The following is a 16,680-nucleotide window of genomic DNA, read 5'->3' as shown; positions in this document are numbered from 1 at the left end:
GTTTTGATTCTGAGAAAACTCAGGAAAATATAAGAACCTCTATCAGGTATGTTACCTGCTACTCCTTCCATTCCAGATCTTACTAGTAAAAGAACTTCAGAAATATAAAGCAAAAATTTCTTGCAAGTCCAAACAGAATAGCAATAGTAAACAGAGTTGTGTGATGTTGTGGTAAGGATGTTGTAATTTGGATGGAATAAATAATGTACGAGAATCAAATGTTGTAACATGTTTTTGCTCTTACCCCAACTCTGTCCCACTCCTTTTTAAAAGGATGTTTAATACAGGAACTTCAATTTACCTAATATCAGAAAATGTAATTGATCCTAGAGCAAATTTAAGCCTGGTAATCTGCATAGAAGAGGAGAAGTGCTTAAAAAGCAATATATTCTATGCAAGCCCTTTTCCTTTAATGATATCTTAAATGAGGAAACATCCCTTTCCTCAGCTCTTAAGGGCTGATCTAAAGGCTGTAAGTAAATATGTTCTGGAGTGAAAAGAGAGCAAAGATGGAAAATATATTTCTGGTCCTTGCAACCTGATTGATGACATTTCATGCTTTGTGCTTTAACAATGAGAGATACAGCAGCCACTGCAGCTGTTGCACTGTGACAGCATTTGTAGCTGTCACAAGCCTTTGTGACTGTAAGTTCAAATACTGTTGTGAAAAGTTACTATGTAGTAGCTTTTACTTTTCTTCAGAAAACAAAGAAGAGGAAAAAGTAAAAAAAGAAATGGGGTTCAGAACTTGACTAATACCAGGGAAGGATTGATGTCCTTCAAGTCTCTTTCTAGCCAGGATCTTTCATAGTACAGTACACCAGAGGTCAATAATGTAATTCTGGATCCTGGGTTTATTAAAGATGGGGAAGATAAAAGGAAACCATTGGAAAACTAATCTGTAGTTCGTTTGGCTCATAAAACAATCCTGAGAAGAAACAAAGACACCAGTTTTACCTGAGTAGAACTATCCACATCCTTGTTGAATTTACCCTGTACACGTGTAAACGAGTCTGACAGCCAGACTAAACCCATTTGGGCCCATGGGGAGATAATTCAACTAAACATCTTCCATGTGACTGGCTTTGTCTGGGCAATCAACATCTTCTACTGCTGGGTAAGACAGAATCAGCAAGTTTGGGGAATGAGGGAGTTGCGTGCTCTTTTCCCGCAGCCACCTCTAGCTGGCACTCGTGTCGGTGCTTTGGGACACGCGATGTCCCCCGCTTGTTCGAGTGTTCTCTGTAATGTTTGTCCCCACACTGCTCTGCAGCAGGACCCCCTTTGAAAGGCCCTTGGAAACAGTCGGGTGAGCCAGACATGCTAAGCTGCTGAGTGTAACATCAGTTGTAATTACATGGTTATCTTGCGCTTTGCATTTGAGATTTCCCAGTGGTTTTGCACTTTTTAAAACTCTTAGTTCACCCAGAGAAGAATAAAACTGCAACCTTCTTTTTGTTTTCCTTTTTACAGACAGTCCTCATTACTAATTAAGGCTTTTATTATCATGTTTATTGCAAATGGTCAATAACATTTCTCAGCTTGCAAGGTTGAATTTTCTAGGAGGCTCTTTGGTGACTTGCTACTCCCTCAGCTCTCCAGAGGCATTCTCTGAGTCTGCTAATGGCTGTAGATGTACACATCTGTACTCATGTTTGAGCTAATGATGTACATATTCATTTTGCATAAGCTTCCTTTCAGCTGGAGCGTTGGAAATGTACTGGGATTAGAAGTTAATTTCACCATAAAGACATTTTCATATGCAAATTGCTCTCTGAACTATTTAAAGGCAGAAATAAGATTACTATTACCATGCAATTTATTTTATTAGGTTTGTAATACTCTTACAGTTTAACAGCTTAAGCACAATTTGGTTCATAGACATTCTATTAATTTATACCTCCTTAATCCATAATCCACAAAATTCATCAGGACCGAACAAAAGAAGTGAGGTGCCTGTTAATTGGTGTTAAAGATGTGTACACGAACTCACCAGTTACAAATAAACAGCGCTGTATTTAAGCACGCCTGTTGAATAACCCCGAACGGAGGGATATTTTGTTTGCATTATCGATTGTTATTTGTACATTGCTATTTATTTTTGCCCGTGGGTGAACAGAGACGGCAAAGTCCGTTGTCTTTGAATCGTACTTAGAAGCGGGCCCTAAGAAAATGGGACGGGATCAGTGCCGGGCGTGCGGGACCGGCCGGGGGGGCAGCGGGGCCCGGGGTGGGGCAGTGGGTCCGGGGGCGGCTCCGCGCGGGGCGGGGCGGGCGGGCCCGGCCAATGCGGCGCCTTCGCGGCCGGGGAGCGCCCAATGGCGGCGGCGCGGGCGGGCCGGGCCGGGCCGGCCGGAGGCGATCGCGCCGGGAGCGCGGCCGCAGCGCCCGCGGAGCAGCGGGGCCGGCCGTAGGTGTGTGCGCGGGGCCGGCGGTAGGTGTTTGCGCGGGGCTGGCCGTAGGGGTGCCCGTAGGTGTGTGCGCGGGGCCGGCCGTAGGTGTGGGGTGCGCGGGGCCGGCCGGCCGTGGCCCGCGGAGAGGAGGGGGCGCCCCGTGCTCTGCCTTCGGAGCCTCGGGGAAAGGGGGGCCGCGGCTCGGGGCACACCAGGAACCGCGGCCGGGGAGCCCTGAAGTGAAGGCAGGTGGCCCTGCTGGAGGAGCTGCGGCCGCCGCCTGCCCCTCGGTGCCTGCGGAGCCCGAGGTTCCCTCCTCGCTCCGGCCCTTTCCCCGGCCGGGACCCTGTGTACCGAGTGGGACCCGTTCCCCTCGGTGCCCGCAGCCTCCCCCAGGGCCCGCGGACGTGTTGGGGCAGCCCAGCACCCCTCGGCATGTGCGGCTGTGCGCCCGCGGGCGGCTCTGAGCTGCGGAGGGGTTAATGCTCATTAGCAGCAGCGCGGGGAAGCTGCTCGTATCCACCTACCCCTCAGCTGCTCTGTGGAATTACTCATGGTTTGGGTTTTTTTCTTGCTCGGCTCCGCTGAATTGTACTGCTTTTGAAACGCTTTTCTGCGCTTCAGATGTTGCAAGGCAAACAAAAATCGCTCGCTCATCTTTCAGTCGTCGCGTTTGAATGCGCTGTGTAAGTTGTAGGTTTAAAATGCTCAAATTGCATGTTTCGCAAAGTGGATTTTTGTGTTGATATACGATCAGACAGCCTTTTCTCTGCCCATTTGTTTAGTGCATGTGTTAAGTATTCTTCCTGTGCTGCATCTCTTTTGAGTTTTCTTAATTGTTTTGTGGATTAATTTGTTGTAATCAGCCTCAACTTTTCTGAGTTTTTCATTCCCATGGCTTAATCTTTTTGAGACTTAAGGTTTCTAGAGACAAAAAAGTTTTAAAAATGCTCAACTGCTTGACTAGATTGGGTGATGACTAGATTGTAGCTCCTGTCTTCTCATACTTTAGTTGTGCCTTTTGCTGGGAAATACCCTTAGGATAATTTTGCAGTAGTGGTTTGAGGGCACTTTTGGTATTGTCAAGGCAAAAAATTTGGCAAACATTGGCATTTCTTTACTTGTGAATTAGATATGAATCATTCTTGTCTTCTGTGAAACGTGTATTTTGCAAATTACTAGTCTGGACAAGTAAATTTCAGGCTACAGGTTGCTTGGAAAATGATAGTGTTCGCTAATTCTGGCATGTGACTGATTTTGTTTTTTCTTTTCTCTGTCAGGGTGATGAAAACATACCTTGCATTACACAGAAAAGTGAGATCTGGACTTCGCCTTAATATTGTCCAGATAGACAGGCTTATTTTAATAAAGTTTGTGTTACCACCAGAAAGCTTAAAGAGCGGTTTCCCACATCTCTATGAGATGCATTATGTGGGATTATGCAACACATTGGACTTTGCTAAATACTTAGTTTCCTAATGCCTAGGTTGTCTCTTCTCTGGGAATTTTCAGATTTGATTGATTATAATTTAAAGCAATGTTCACTATGAATTACTTTGTAATGTCATCCTTTTTTTTTTTTTTTCAGGTAAATCTTTGACCTTTTCTATATATTATTAATGGCTTTTCATTGTATTCCTATGATGCTTTGAAGTACAAAGTGAGTAATAGCAACTGCCTAGCAGAGCTAACATACAGGTTTCCTTATATATAGGATTACAGCTGGCAACTTTAGCGATCTCTGCTCTTTTATAGTTTTGGCTTTTAAATTATTTTTAAAATATCAGTGTCATCAGGAGCATGACCATTAAACTTTGCAGTAAGAGAAAAGAGTCAGATATTTTTTTCTCTCACATGATGCAGTGTATCTCAGTTCTGACTAGTTGTATATTCTCATAATTTGTGCCGTCCATTATCATTAAGGACAGAACAGCATACGTTGGTCTTTAGCTGCATAGTTTTCCTTGAGTTCCTTGTATCCCTCACTACATCAGTGGCATAATTAATACTCTGTGTGGTTGGTTTAGATTACAGTCCAAGGGATGCAAGGTAAAAAGCTGACAGCTACATCTCAGTAGTGGCCAATTCCCCATGTTGAGTCCTTGTTTGTGCTGCCTTGCCACCTATCTTGTTAAGAACTAGCAGCTGGTACAGTTCCCTGGTTGAGAAACCCAGACTGTGTGTGGGTTAAAACCATACTGTGAGTGGGCTAAATACATCATGTTTATAGAGTGGGTAATTTTCAGCTATCTCAAGTCTGGCATCAGCAAGCGAAGATGAGAAGTGGTATCTAAGTGTGTTACAAACCTCTCAAGATGTTTTGCTCTGTAAGGCTTCTGTTGCCCCTGAAGCAGTGACTTTTCCAGTCAATGAGACAGTTTCCAAGGTGGCATCAGCTGTAAGGTCATGGCTTGTAGATTCTCCTGCTCTGACACTTGGCTCCTGGTAGTACCCTTTCTTCATGCAGCCTTTAACCCAGGTATTGCACTGAGGCTTTGTGCAGTAAGCTCACAGAACCAGTTTTGAAGTTCTATTAACACCATCGGCTTTCTCTTTGGAAGCTGGAAAACCAAAAAGATATTAGGAACTAAGCTATAGAACTAGAAGGATTCTTGTGGTGGTGGCAGTCTTCTAACATTATCTTTGCCATCTAAAATTTGTGTTTATCTAAGACAATCACTTAAACTCACTCCACAGGTCATCTAGGAAAGGACAACCTTCAAAAGGCAATTCTTGGCTAATTTGTCTGAGCTATTAGTTGCATTACAAAAAAAAAGAAAAAAAGAAAAAAAAAGAAGGTATTCAACTGCAAAACCAGATTATTTTGTCCTCAGATGTCTTAGTGCATTTCTTTGGAGTCCATAATCACAGATGTTTTCTTACAGGACTGTGAAATCTACTAATGGATGTAATAACTTCACAAGTGGTTAACCTCAAGGAAGGAATGCCTGTCATTGTATGTGCTGGGTATAGGCATGTGCTGTCTTCAAGACTATAGCTGTAATTATGACCACAAGAATTTGAGACCTAGGAAATTAGAAGCTTTACAACTCAGCTTGTATATCTGGAAACTTCAGGGATTAAATCTTTGCTCCTTGTAGGTGGTGAAAGGTTTACCAGGATCTTAAACAGGGCCAGAAATCCATCTACAGGTGTCTATGTGGGTGAGACTGCTTCCTAGGAAGGGATTATGTATCCCCCTATTGACTTCTGCCATCAATTTTCACTGTCTTTTAAATGTTCAAATAAGGTGAATGGTGTGGAACATCCTATTTTTTTCTAAACTGAAAGGGGAGTAAAATTTCAGAAACTGTGATTGAAAAAATTTAGAAGATGCAGTCCTATGGCAATACCAAGGAACATACATCAGTGTTCCAGATTTCTTTTCTGAAAAAAACTATAGATTAAAATACGTGAGCACATTATTTTGAGCAGGAATGCACTTTTAAAATGAATGTCCTGCATCTCTACATCTAAAAAAGATGCACATCAACTGATTCTGTTTGGGATAAAACTGAGCAGAAGGAGGAGCTCATTTAATGTACTCCGAGTGCTAATGCAAAGTCAGTCTGCAGGATCATTTTGGAGATAATTGTAAGTAAAAACCACAAGAAAGGTACTGTGAAAGTTGTGCCCTTAATACTAAGTATTTCACTCTACCACTCAGCTCCTACTGGTAAGGTTTTATGCTGTTTGCTAGTGTAAATTTAGGATATAATCTCTTGACCAACTTGGCAACCCATTTTCAAATTTAGCATTATCATTATTATATATTGACAGAAGAAAAAATACAAGAAAAAGAATAAACATTGTAGAACAATGCTAAAAGAGTTAATAGCAGACATCAATGCCAGAACAATGTGTTCCTTAGAGAAACATAGAAACAAACAGTGTGCTTTTTAAATAGAAAATAACCTTAAGTAGGTTATTGGAATGTATAGCTTTCTTATACATCAGTTCTATAGAGATACAATTTCTGAAGGGAAACCATAAAATTAAAGAGTTTTTACTCTGATCAACCCCGAAAATCCTTCAGATTTCGGGTGCTTTTTTGACAGGAAGTATTTCCCATTACACTGAAAATATTTTACAGCAGTGATATATAAAGATTTGTCAGTCAGCTGCAGTGAAATGTTTAGCAATGTGTATAAGACTTCCTTGAAGTTTACACCCTTAGATGTGAAAATGACATGCAAGTCTAAGTTAGTTGCTATACTCTTCTTGCAGGGGGATTCACCTCATTTGAAAATAGATCAGGCAAAGGACCCTCTGGAGATATTGTGCTCCTTGTACTGACTATAAGCAGAGCATCAGGTGACTGTCTCAGATGCCTGCTGGGTGTGTGGAGTTAAAGGAGATATGATTCATCTTGCTTTCTCAAGGTAACTGAACTAAATGTCTCAGCACAACTCCTGCTTGAAACAGAGGGCAGAACTGACCAGTGTGCTTCAGGATTCTACAGAGGTGCTTTGGTAGTTAAAAGCTATGCTGATATTCAAAGAGCAGACAGTGTGCTCCAGAGCTGAGAGTCAAAGTGGAACTCCTGGTCCAAGGGCCAGCAGACCTGCTGGTGAACTAGATAGAAAGGATGTCTTTTTGCTGAGCTGTTCCTTAATTCATTATGCTCTTTTAGGCCAAGTTTTAGTTGGCATTTAGAGACATGAATATTTATAGAAACCAGTTCTCTCTGTGGGCTCTTGGGTTTGCCAGCTGTGAAATGAAATGAAATTATTATCTTCAATTTACTTTTGAAATAGGGGGTAGCTATACGATACAGTAATTTTGCTATCTGAATCAGAGGCTCTGGTGAACAGAAGGTACTATTTTGCAGAACTTCATGGTAGTTTTGTAGTTGTGTGGGTGATGGAAATGCATGAAAAAAATCTACTAAGCATTTTTGGAGAGAAAAGTACTACTAGCTGCAAAACTGAAATTAGAGCTGGTCAAGCTCCGCAGCACAAGGCCTGTTTATTTTCTAATGGAGCAGTTTCAGTTGAATAGCTGTAAGGAAGAATTTGGCCCATGAAGTTTAATGATTAGTTGCTGTTTAGTTGCCAGCTGCTCCTAATGACAAAAACTTGCCAACAGAAATGCTCCTTTCTCTCTGGTCCTTGCTAGGTTGTTTCAAGTTCACCACAGCTCAAGTATTTACCTGGCTACAACTTATATTCTGTATAGAAAAATTATACATGGTGGAAACATCAGGTGCACACTCCCAGATTTATCCTAAATTATCCAGTACATGAGTTTAGCATGAGGAATGAGATCTCAGTTGATAGGTGCATGGATTACTTTGGGGGCATTCACAGCCAAAATCTCAAGTGTCACTGAAGAGGATAAGACTGAGGTAGAATAGATTTGGCAGATCTGGGCTTTCCTCTCCTAAATTACACATCTCTGACCTCTGCAATTGAATTGTCCAGTCTCTGTGAATGGGGGCAGCTATATTAGTTTACCACACTAGATGCAGGCTCAGAGCTTGAACACCAGCATTCAACTCTTTTTTTCCTAGAAAAGTTTGCTAATTCTGCCTGTATCTAGTCCAGACTATTGATGTGAATGTGCTTGGAGCTGATCATTAAAAGATGATCTCACGGAAGCCATGCAATAACATTGGTATTAATTATTCAATGTCCTCTAGCATGAGGTGCAACCAGTCTTTCTTCCTGCAGTTGGTATCAGACTTGCATTGTCTCCCTGTTGGAGCTTCCTCAGCAACATACTGAGTATAATAAAATACGAGTGCCTTCCTGCCTCCATGTGCAAGAGGGGCCTGCATCACTCACACCATGTAGCTCTGCATCACTTCAAAGATCTCACCTTGGCGTGTCTTGGATTCCTCTTTGGGAATGCACAAGGTAGCCTGCTGTCTCACAGGCACTATCATCAGGGTGCTACCATAGAGTACCACTTATTAGTGTGTGTTAGTAAAAACAAAACAGCCCAAAACCTCAATAAAACCAAACAACCAAAAGTGAAGGATTTTTTCATACCCTCTGTTCTACATCATGCTAGTATACTGTGCATTCTTATGTTTTGACAATTAAACAAATACAATTAGGCACAAATGCATTAAACAGTACTAATGCAAACATACTCTTTTGTATTGTGTATGAACTTGACTTGCCAGGAACTTTTTTTCTACTTCAGTTATATTTTTGGTAATATTATGTAAAATACTGGGTACTTAAATTCAATCTTTGCACAAGTTTTTTTGGGTTTTTTTTTTTTTTTTTTTTTTTTTTCCCTACGGCTGTTTTTTTATTCTCTTGAAACAAGAGTAGCTATGCTAAAGGAATAGAACCATCATGTCTAATGGGCCTATATTTAGGCTGTCTAAAATAGAGTGACAACAAACATGATATTTGTGGGTTGCCCTGGAGGATTGCAGTGTCCTGGCATCACATTAAGTTGCATTTGACTCTTCAGACACTGGAAATGAGGAAAGACTGGTTGGATCATCAAAAGAATTTTCTGCTAGGGCAAACTTGTTCCTTGTTCTGTCACCTCTAGAGCACTGGATTTTGTCTGGCTTTAAATAATCAAGTAGGGTTTCCTTAAACTGGGAGACAACTTCACATTTTAATGTTGCCTTTATCTATAACAATAAAGAAGGATCTCCTTTATAACAAAAATTCCTTTTTAAACTCTTCATTGGAAGGGTGCTGCTGATACAGATTAGAAGTTATAAAAAATGTCACATAGAAATACAATTACAGAAAAATTATTTTTATGTAAATAGTTGTTAGCTACATGGATATACAGAGAAGGCTTGAACAGAAGATGACTTTCTCTCACAGTGCTCCTAAGCACCCTTTTGAGCCAACATTCAGCACAAGAAATCTTCTTTGCTTTCATTCAGGGCTGCATTACTTCCTCAATAGTCCTTGTCTTCCTGATGCTTTCACAGTTGGATTCTGTGTTTTTCTCTTACTCTGAATCTGTTCTCCCATTCTGTGCATACTCACAGCTCAGCCTGATCAATGCCCATCCTCTCTGTAGCCATACAGCCTCCAGTGAAGCATCTCTCTACAGAATTCAGTTCCTCCCTTGTCTTGAATGTGGCTAGTGTTTGAGGGCTTGACTTCTTTCTTTCTTGGAGATTTTTTTTTTTGTTTGGGGTTTCTTTTTTCCTCTTCCCTGGCTGTCTTAGTCAAAATGAGAGTTTAACTGATACTGATTGATGCCAAATAATTGTACCCACCATCTTCACTGAAGGTGTTTTTACTCATGTTCTAGCATTTAGCTTATTTGTAATCAGAAAATAAAGCCCTTTCATGTGTGAAAGTGAAACACTGAAAGATACTGATGGAAGCTGGATCAGTTTTTGAGTTGTACAGTGAGTACTTGAAATGCAGTAATTTGTTGCAATGCATACGAGCAGGGCTGGAAAGTGAATATCTGTCACAACAGGTCGGCATTTCATACAAGCCAGGTTGTGTGTTTTCTAAAAGAGTGTTTATCATCCAGCATGATATTCCAGTAAGCTTATGATGGCTTACTCCCATCCCTTTTTCTTTTGTCATTAGTCCCAGTACAGAAGAAGGACAGGTAGATAGGATTTTATGATCTGTGTTCACTTCTTGATGGCTGTCTTCACTGATGTCAGGCTGTGATGGCATAGTTGGTTCTACAGTGATTAATTGTAGAACATTGTGCATTTTGTGTTAGTGAGATAACTTGAAAAACCACTTTTATAATCGACACAACAGTACAGGAGCTTTTGTAGGGTTTGGTAAATGGAATAATGTACAGGAGCTTTTGTAGGGTTTGTTAAATGAAATACATCTGGCTAGCTTGTCTGTGCAGAATTTAAATAAGAACATATGAAAACATCATTATCAGATGTGCAAACCAGGTCATTCAGTGGGAGTTTTCTTTTGAGACACATGTTACTGGTATGACTTGCTTTTTGATGTTTGAAAGAAATAAATTCTTAAACACAGTTCTCTCCACATACTGTGGATTGGGGTATCAATTTTATACTATTGTGTTGTGCAATAGTTGTGACCACTCCAAATTCACCATCCTGAAGCAGAGAAGAATCTGTGACACACATACTGGGGAGGTGTTGAAGTCTGGGGTCTGGGTGCTGCTTTGGACTTCTGCCCTGTGGAGGCCTTGAGAAAACAAGGAAGAGTAGTAAGGACCCTGCACCCACCCTCTCCCAAGGGGATGTTAGCAACCTCTCCTCCCTTACTGCATTTACATTTCCTGTTGCCTACTATGATTGCCAACAGAATTTTGCTGAACAAAGTAAAACCTGAACTATTCTAGTCTTTGGGGGAAAAAAAAATCTTAAATTAGTAGTTTTTTTTTTTCTGTTTTTTCTCCTATTTGTAAAATATTGACGGGGGGAGGGGGGGATGCCAGATTTTAGTGATGCAAATGTTCTGCTAAACAAAATTGACACATTGCCTCTTTCCTGTGATCTTGTCCCAGTCTAATTGCACTGTTGCTCGATATGGTAAGAGAAGCACTTGACTGATTGTTGCCTCAGATTCTAGTTTGAGTTGAAAGGTTGGCAGTTTGGGAAGTTGTCCTTCAAGTTCCCACGCAACTACATGGCTTCAGTTACACTTTGAATGAATCATGTACCCAGAGTGAGCTATACTGAAAGGCCTGAGATGCAGAACTTCTGTTTTCCTGTGACTGGTGATGTGAACTATCACTGTCAAACATTTTGTCTCACGTCCTCCCTTGGTTTTTGCCTGCTGTATATTACTTCTAATAGTAAAAATAAACACTTTAAAATTCCTATTTTGTTTTGCACGGCTTGTCTTCTACAATGTTTTTCTACATTTCTCAAGCTTTTAGGAATGCAAGTAATAGAGGAGGTTGTGCAATTTATCTCCAGCATCAGACTTTGAATCTCTATCTCTCATTGTGAGACATTGAGAATCCATGAAGTATTTCTGAGGCATGGTCTTGGCAGGAGAGACATTATTGCCTTCTGAACTGCCTAAATATGCTGGTATTGCCTGCAGGAGAGCAGTTTAGGTGTCTCTTGTCTCTCTGTGGAAAACAGAGGAGCTTCTATGGCAGATAGATTTGGTGCAGAGAAAACAGCAGCTATTGACCTTCCAGATAGGAGCCTTGATGCAAATATTCCTGGGGGAGATGCTTATGACTTTCTTACCAGTGCATCCTGTGCAGACTCTCCTCTCATACTGTCAGTGAATTGTGAACTTCCAGGAAAGTTGGGATATGTGTTTGTGGCATATGCTTTTTTTGTGTGCTGGTTGTGCTGGAGAAAATAAAGTCATTCCAGGTCACCTCAGCTTTAACACTGCTTCTGCCATGGACTTGCAGTGTGGATTTAGGCAGATCACTTTGTATCTCTTGGAATAATTGAGAATGGTCATTAGTGTGGCTGGGGTGGGTCCTGGGCTCAGGCAGATCCCTAGGCTGGTTTTCTGTCATTCAGTGTGCCAGATAGCTCTAATCACCTTCAGTACCTCACTCCATCTCTGTCTCCAATCACCAGGAGACAGCACCAATGACCTACCTTGTAATGGCACAATGGGGACTTGGTCTGGCTCTGCAGACACTGATGTTTTCTCCCTTCTCAGCCCCCTAAATTATCAGGCTAGCCCAGCGATCTGAGGCTTTGAGGGGAGGAATAACAGGAGATGGCAAATATTTCCAAAAGAGGCTTTTACCCCGAGATAAGTTGGTTCAGCTCTCTTTATTCTGTGATGTCCTTGGGGGAGAGCGGGGCAAAAGAGGACGAACAGGAAATGTCAGGGGTCTATATAGACTTTGGACAGGGTGGGCTTTCCTGGCTCTCCGCCAACCCCGTTGGGGCAGAAAGGAAGGTCCCGGGTTATCTTGATCAGAGTCACAGGGTCCCGGGGAAGGGGAAACAGAATGCCCATGAGCACAATGTAACAACACAGCACTGCCAAGGCTCTTGATAGCATTCACTTAGGTGTGATCCATAATGGGAAAAGCCATCCTTTCTCCCAGAGAGGCTGCAGGAGTTCCATAAGGCATGTCCATTTGTCTCCCTTTGGATCCTTATTCTTCCTTTCATATTGTGAGTTTTTGTTTGTTCTGCTTTTGTGTGAGTGTTATGTGCACCAGGTAGTGACTGGGTTTTGTAAGATACAGCTGAAGTCACAGAGCTCATATAAAAGCATGTATCAGAGTAAGTAAAACTGATCTAAGATCTAAAATAGAATTTTTACCAGGGCAATTTACAAACTGGTAGAGCTGTATACGTGGAGAAAATATTGTCCGTATTATGAATACAATAATCAACCAAATATAACTTTATTCCTGTCATCATCTAGCTCATTCATAAGGTAACCTAACCTCAGGCATTTAAGCGGAGGTTGGTAAAATGATTTTTTTCAATAAGAATGATATTCAAATTCACTTCCTTTATTTCATTAGGTTTCTCAAGTTCATTGGTTTGGGGTTTTTTCTGTTGTTTAGCACTGTGTTTTGTTTATGCTGTTGCACCTTGAAGTACTTGGGACTTGTTTTTGATGCTGGAGAACAGTTCCAATTTAAAGCTTATTTATTATTCAGATCATGCTGTGCTGATGGTCAGTGTTTATTTACAGGCCAAGCTGAGAGGAAGAGCCGTGAGCTCTCTCTCACTTGGAAATTTGCCCAAGGCAGCAATCATTCCTGAGCTCGTGCTACCAGAATAGTTTCATCTGTACAGGTTTGCCAAACACATGGTCAAGATAAAATTTCTTATTTTTCCTTGAGGTTTTCCTGGTGGGAGTGAAGTTTGTTTGTCACAAGAAAAGCCCTGGTCAGTCTTTCCTTTTCTTATTGTCCCTTTGGCTTAGTTTCTTTTCTCTTCTAAGTGGAATTTAACAGCTTGTCTTGTTGTTTTCCCACAGTGGTCTCCTACAAAACCAAATGCAAACCACTGTAACCAGTTAATGTTTCAGTTCCTGAGATTGTAAGGGAATGTATAAGCAAGAAAAACAGAATCACTGTATGGATTACAAGATTTTTTCAATAATGTTGCCATGTAAGGCAATGGAGTCTATGCACTTAGCACAAGCTTGCTGTTGATATATTTGGAAAACAAGAAAGCAAACAAGTGAATTTCATTCTCAGTATTTTAATTCTGACTTTTTTCTCCCGTTTTCCCATATAACTGTAACCTAGTAACTCTGGGTAGTAGTTACTCAGCCAACTGCAGCCTGCATCATATGGATGTAACTTGAAGCAATAGGAGAAATTGCTTAGTGCTTAAAATTATTAATTGTGCTAAGCTGTTTCTTCTAAGCAGAGTTGAAATCTACGGAAAAACTGTTTGAGTTTGCTGTCCAAACACATGAGTAATTAAATACTTTGAATGTTATGTTTACAAAAACACCAGGCAATTACAGATACTTCTGAAATCCATTACAGTTACTTTTGGTACTTCTAAGCCTCAGTAGTGCCACAAACATTTCTACATATCAACATTAGTACTGTTGGTGCTTGTACTCACATAAAGTGAGGGCTCACTGTACAAGGTGCTGGGTGTCAGACTTGTGGATAATTATGTGTGTCCTGCTCAGATACGTGGTTTTGGTTTAGCAAGATAAAGGGAGAAGGACAATGATATTCCTTTTCATCTGTTGCTAGAGTGGAGTTGTACAAAAGAACAGATGTGTAATCACATCACAAGAAGGAATGGCTGTAGTCTGTGAATTTACATAGTTTTGAAATGAGAGGTTTCTAGTTATCAAAGCATTTTTTTCATGTTAGAATGAACCTTCATCAGTTTTCAAAAGGGCTTGTATAATGTGTTTTTATCAAAACACTGGGAAGACTAAAGAAACAAGGAGTTTTTTTCCAGCTCTATGATCTCTACTTTCTGGAGAACTGGAAATAATTGTCACCTACTTGTCAGTCAGATTTACATGCACCACTGTGAAACTGTAATGTGAAAAGTGGACACCTGAAAATTTCAGGACACAGAAATTTCAGCTTCATAGAGAGCTTTTTTGCCTCATGGTCAAATCACTGCCTTGGAATTGATGGTAAGGATCACTGGAGTAAGTAGGTAAAACATTGCATTTACTGTGTAATAATAGGAACAAACAGACTTCTGATTAACATTATTTTTTACCAAAAATCTGCTAAATTAGCTTTCCTTATTTTAACCAGTTCAGCACCAAAACCTTAGTGAACATAATAACACAAATCCAGAAGTAACAATCTAAACAATCCTGTTCATGTAGAGAGAAAAAAATTGCTGGTCTGGCCTGGTCATATCTTGTTCCAAGAAATGTGTTTCCATCTGCTCTTGTTTGGGCTGTGCAGCATAAACTTTTGCTTTAATTGTAGCTCACTTGGAGTTTAGAGGATCCGTTTGTTCTTATTCTAGTAGGCTCCAAAATTCACTGCTCTACGAATAGCCAGAGATGTTTGAGAAGTCTGAAGAACAGGAAGGAACACTCTGAAATTCACTTGCAGAGTACTCACTGCAGTGTTTAAATAATGGTCCTGACTGCTTTAGTACAGAGAGGATTCAGGTTTACCCACAATCCAAAAGGTTCTTCTGGAGAGATTTACCTCTGTAGTAGTTCTGCAGATTGCAGCATCGTTGTGTTAACTGAATGCCCAGTGGCACTGGTGTGCTGGCTGAGGCTCATCAGTTCACAGTGGGATAGGCTTAGGTTTTTCTCAAAGGAGGATTTTGGAGACTGAATGAGAGGTGAAATTTTGTGGATGAAGTATTTTTTCCACATAGTCTGCACAGGTGTTAGCTATAGATGATTCATAATTCTGTACAGGCATTTAGGTCAAGGGGTGGGATTCAGGATCTTTTGTGAATGTTGAAAGAATGCAAAATTCTATCTTTTTCTTCTTTTTTTAAAACTTAACATATGCATCCTCAAAATGTCTCTATTCTGAATATCTTTGAAGTTATTAGCTACTCAGACTGCCTTTCTTCTCTTTCAGGCTGCTTGTCTAAAGGGCATGATAACACTGATAAGTCAACATAATCTTTTTTATTTACCAAACTGGGAAGTCTCTAGAAAATTCCAGTCATGGAAAAGTTGTGTAACCCTCAATGTACAGTATTCTAATGCTTTTCTGGGCTTGTAATGCTAACTCTCCATTTTAAAGTGCTAGTTTTGTTGTCTGGTACTACGTGGATTTTAAGAATTATGTTTGTCACAGGGCAGTAACGTACTAGAGGAAACCCATCTTAAAATAATGGTATCATTCTCCCATGTATCTGTACTGCTGAAATAGTCCATTTTCTTACCTCCTTTCATATCTTTCTTCCCCTTGAAATTGCAAAGAAAAAAATTAATTTTAAAATGAGCTCTACTGTAGTCTCTGTGCATCAAGGGCAGGCTAAACTGTTTTCTTTTTTCATTTCCTGCCACTTCATGCTTCTGTCAGGACTCTTCCAGGAGAAAGGGCAGATCAGTATCCAGTTGTCTGGGAAAAGAAAACTTAGTTACAGATATTTAAACAACCCCAAAACAAACAGTTTAATTGGTCACATGAGGAAAACAAGACACCAAGGTCATCCTCTCCTTCCCTCATATGACTTCCAAATGACCCTAAACATCTGATTTTATTTTTCCTCTTAGCTTGCTTCTATGTTTAGCTTTGTAGTTTCTATTAACAGCACCCAAAATAGATATTATCCAGGGCAGGCAGGTGTACCTGCCCACACTGCATGGAGACAGGGGTCCTGCCATGGCAGTGGAGGAAAAAGGGCTCAAGTGCTGCTGTTCCATCTGCAGGAGGGAATTGGTTGTGTAACAAGGGTAAGATATGCAGGGTGACTGGTTAGGGGGCCATAGGCTCTGGAAAGTCTATGGCAATGGGATCAGACTTACGGCAGATTGCACTTCACATTCAGGATTATCTCTTGGAATCCTTTTTTAAGTTTGTAGGAAATTGTACATTTTGCATTCTATTCTGCTCAAAAAGATTAATTTTCAGACACAAATTCTCTCTCGTTGTCAGGCAGGTTTGTGACTTCCAAACTTTTGAAATTTTCATCTCTTTCTTGGTTTGCTGATCTGCTTTCAGCTAACAAAGGACTTTGTGGCCTTGGGGAGAATAATAATGTTGGAAGCTATTTGATGATCTGTCTCCTTCAGGAATACTTAAAGATTGAATGCATTTAAATATGCATTCTGCTTTTTGAATGCTTGTAAATATGCAGTCTGCTTTTTAGGCCCAAATTTTGTTAATATGGAGTAAAGAGAAGTCTCAGTGAAGTATCTGTTCTTGTAAACTAACATAAAGTTTCACCCTGAAAAACCCTTTAGTTAGTTGAGAGACAGGAGGCCAAGAAATGCTG

At 40.6% G+C, this 16,680-nt stretch overlaps 1 protein-coding gene across 6 annotated transcripts in view; it reads left to right on the top strand.

The window, feature by feature from the left end:
• The first annotated feature begins 2,287 nt into the window (after positions 1 to 2,287).
• STON2 (stonin 2) overlaps positions 2,288 to 16,680 on the top strand; it is a 70,341-nt gene continuing 55,948 nt past the window's right edge. Inside the window, exon 1 of one of the 6 annotated variants that reach the window (XM_030274783.4) lies at positions 2,288 to 2,410. The gene's annotated coding sequence lies outside the window, so the exon portion shown is untranslated. Of the gene's footprint in view, positions 2,435 to 2,526; positions 3,080 to 3,106; positions 4,054 to 6,620; positions 6,776 to 16,680 lie in introns of those variants that run through there. The other 5 variants (XM_072930311.1, XM_030274787.4, XM_012574157.5 and 2 more) reach the window with 5 other exon arrangements.

The sequence above is a fragment of the Taeniopygia guttata genome, chromosome 5 (assembly GCF_048771995.1).
Source record: "Taeniopygia guttata chromosome 5, bTaeGut7.mat, whole genome shotgun sequence".
NCBI lineage: Eukaryota > Metazoa > Chordata > Aves > Passeriformes > Estrildidae > Taeniopygia > Taeniopygia guttata.
This window is presented reverse-complemented; position numbering and strand designations above follow the sequence as displayed.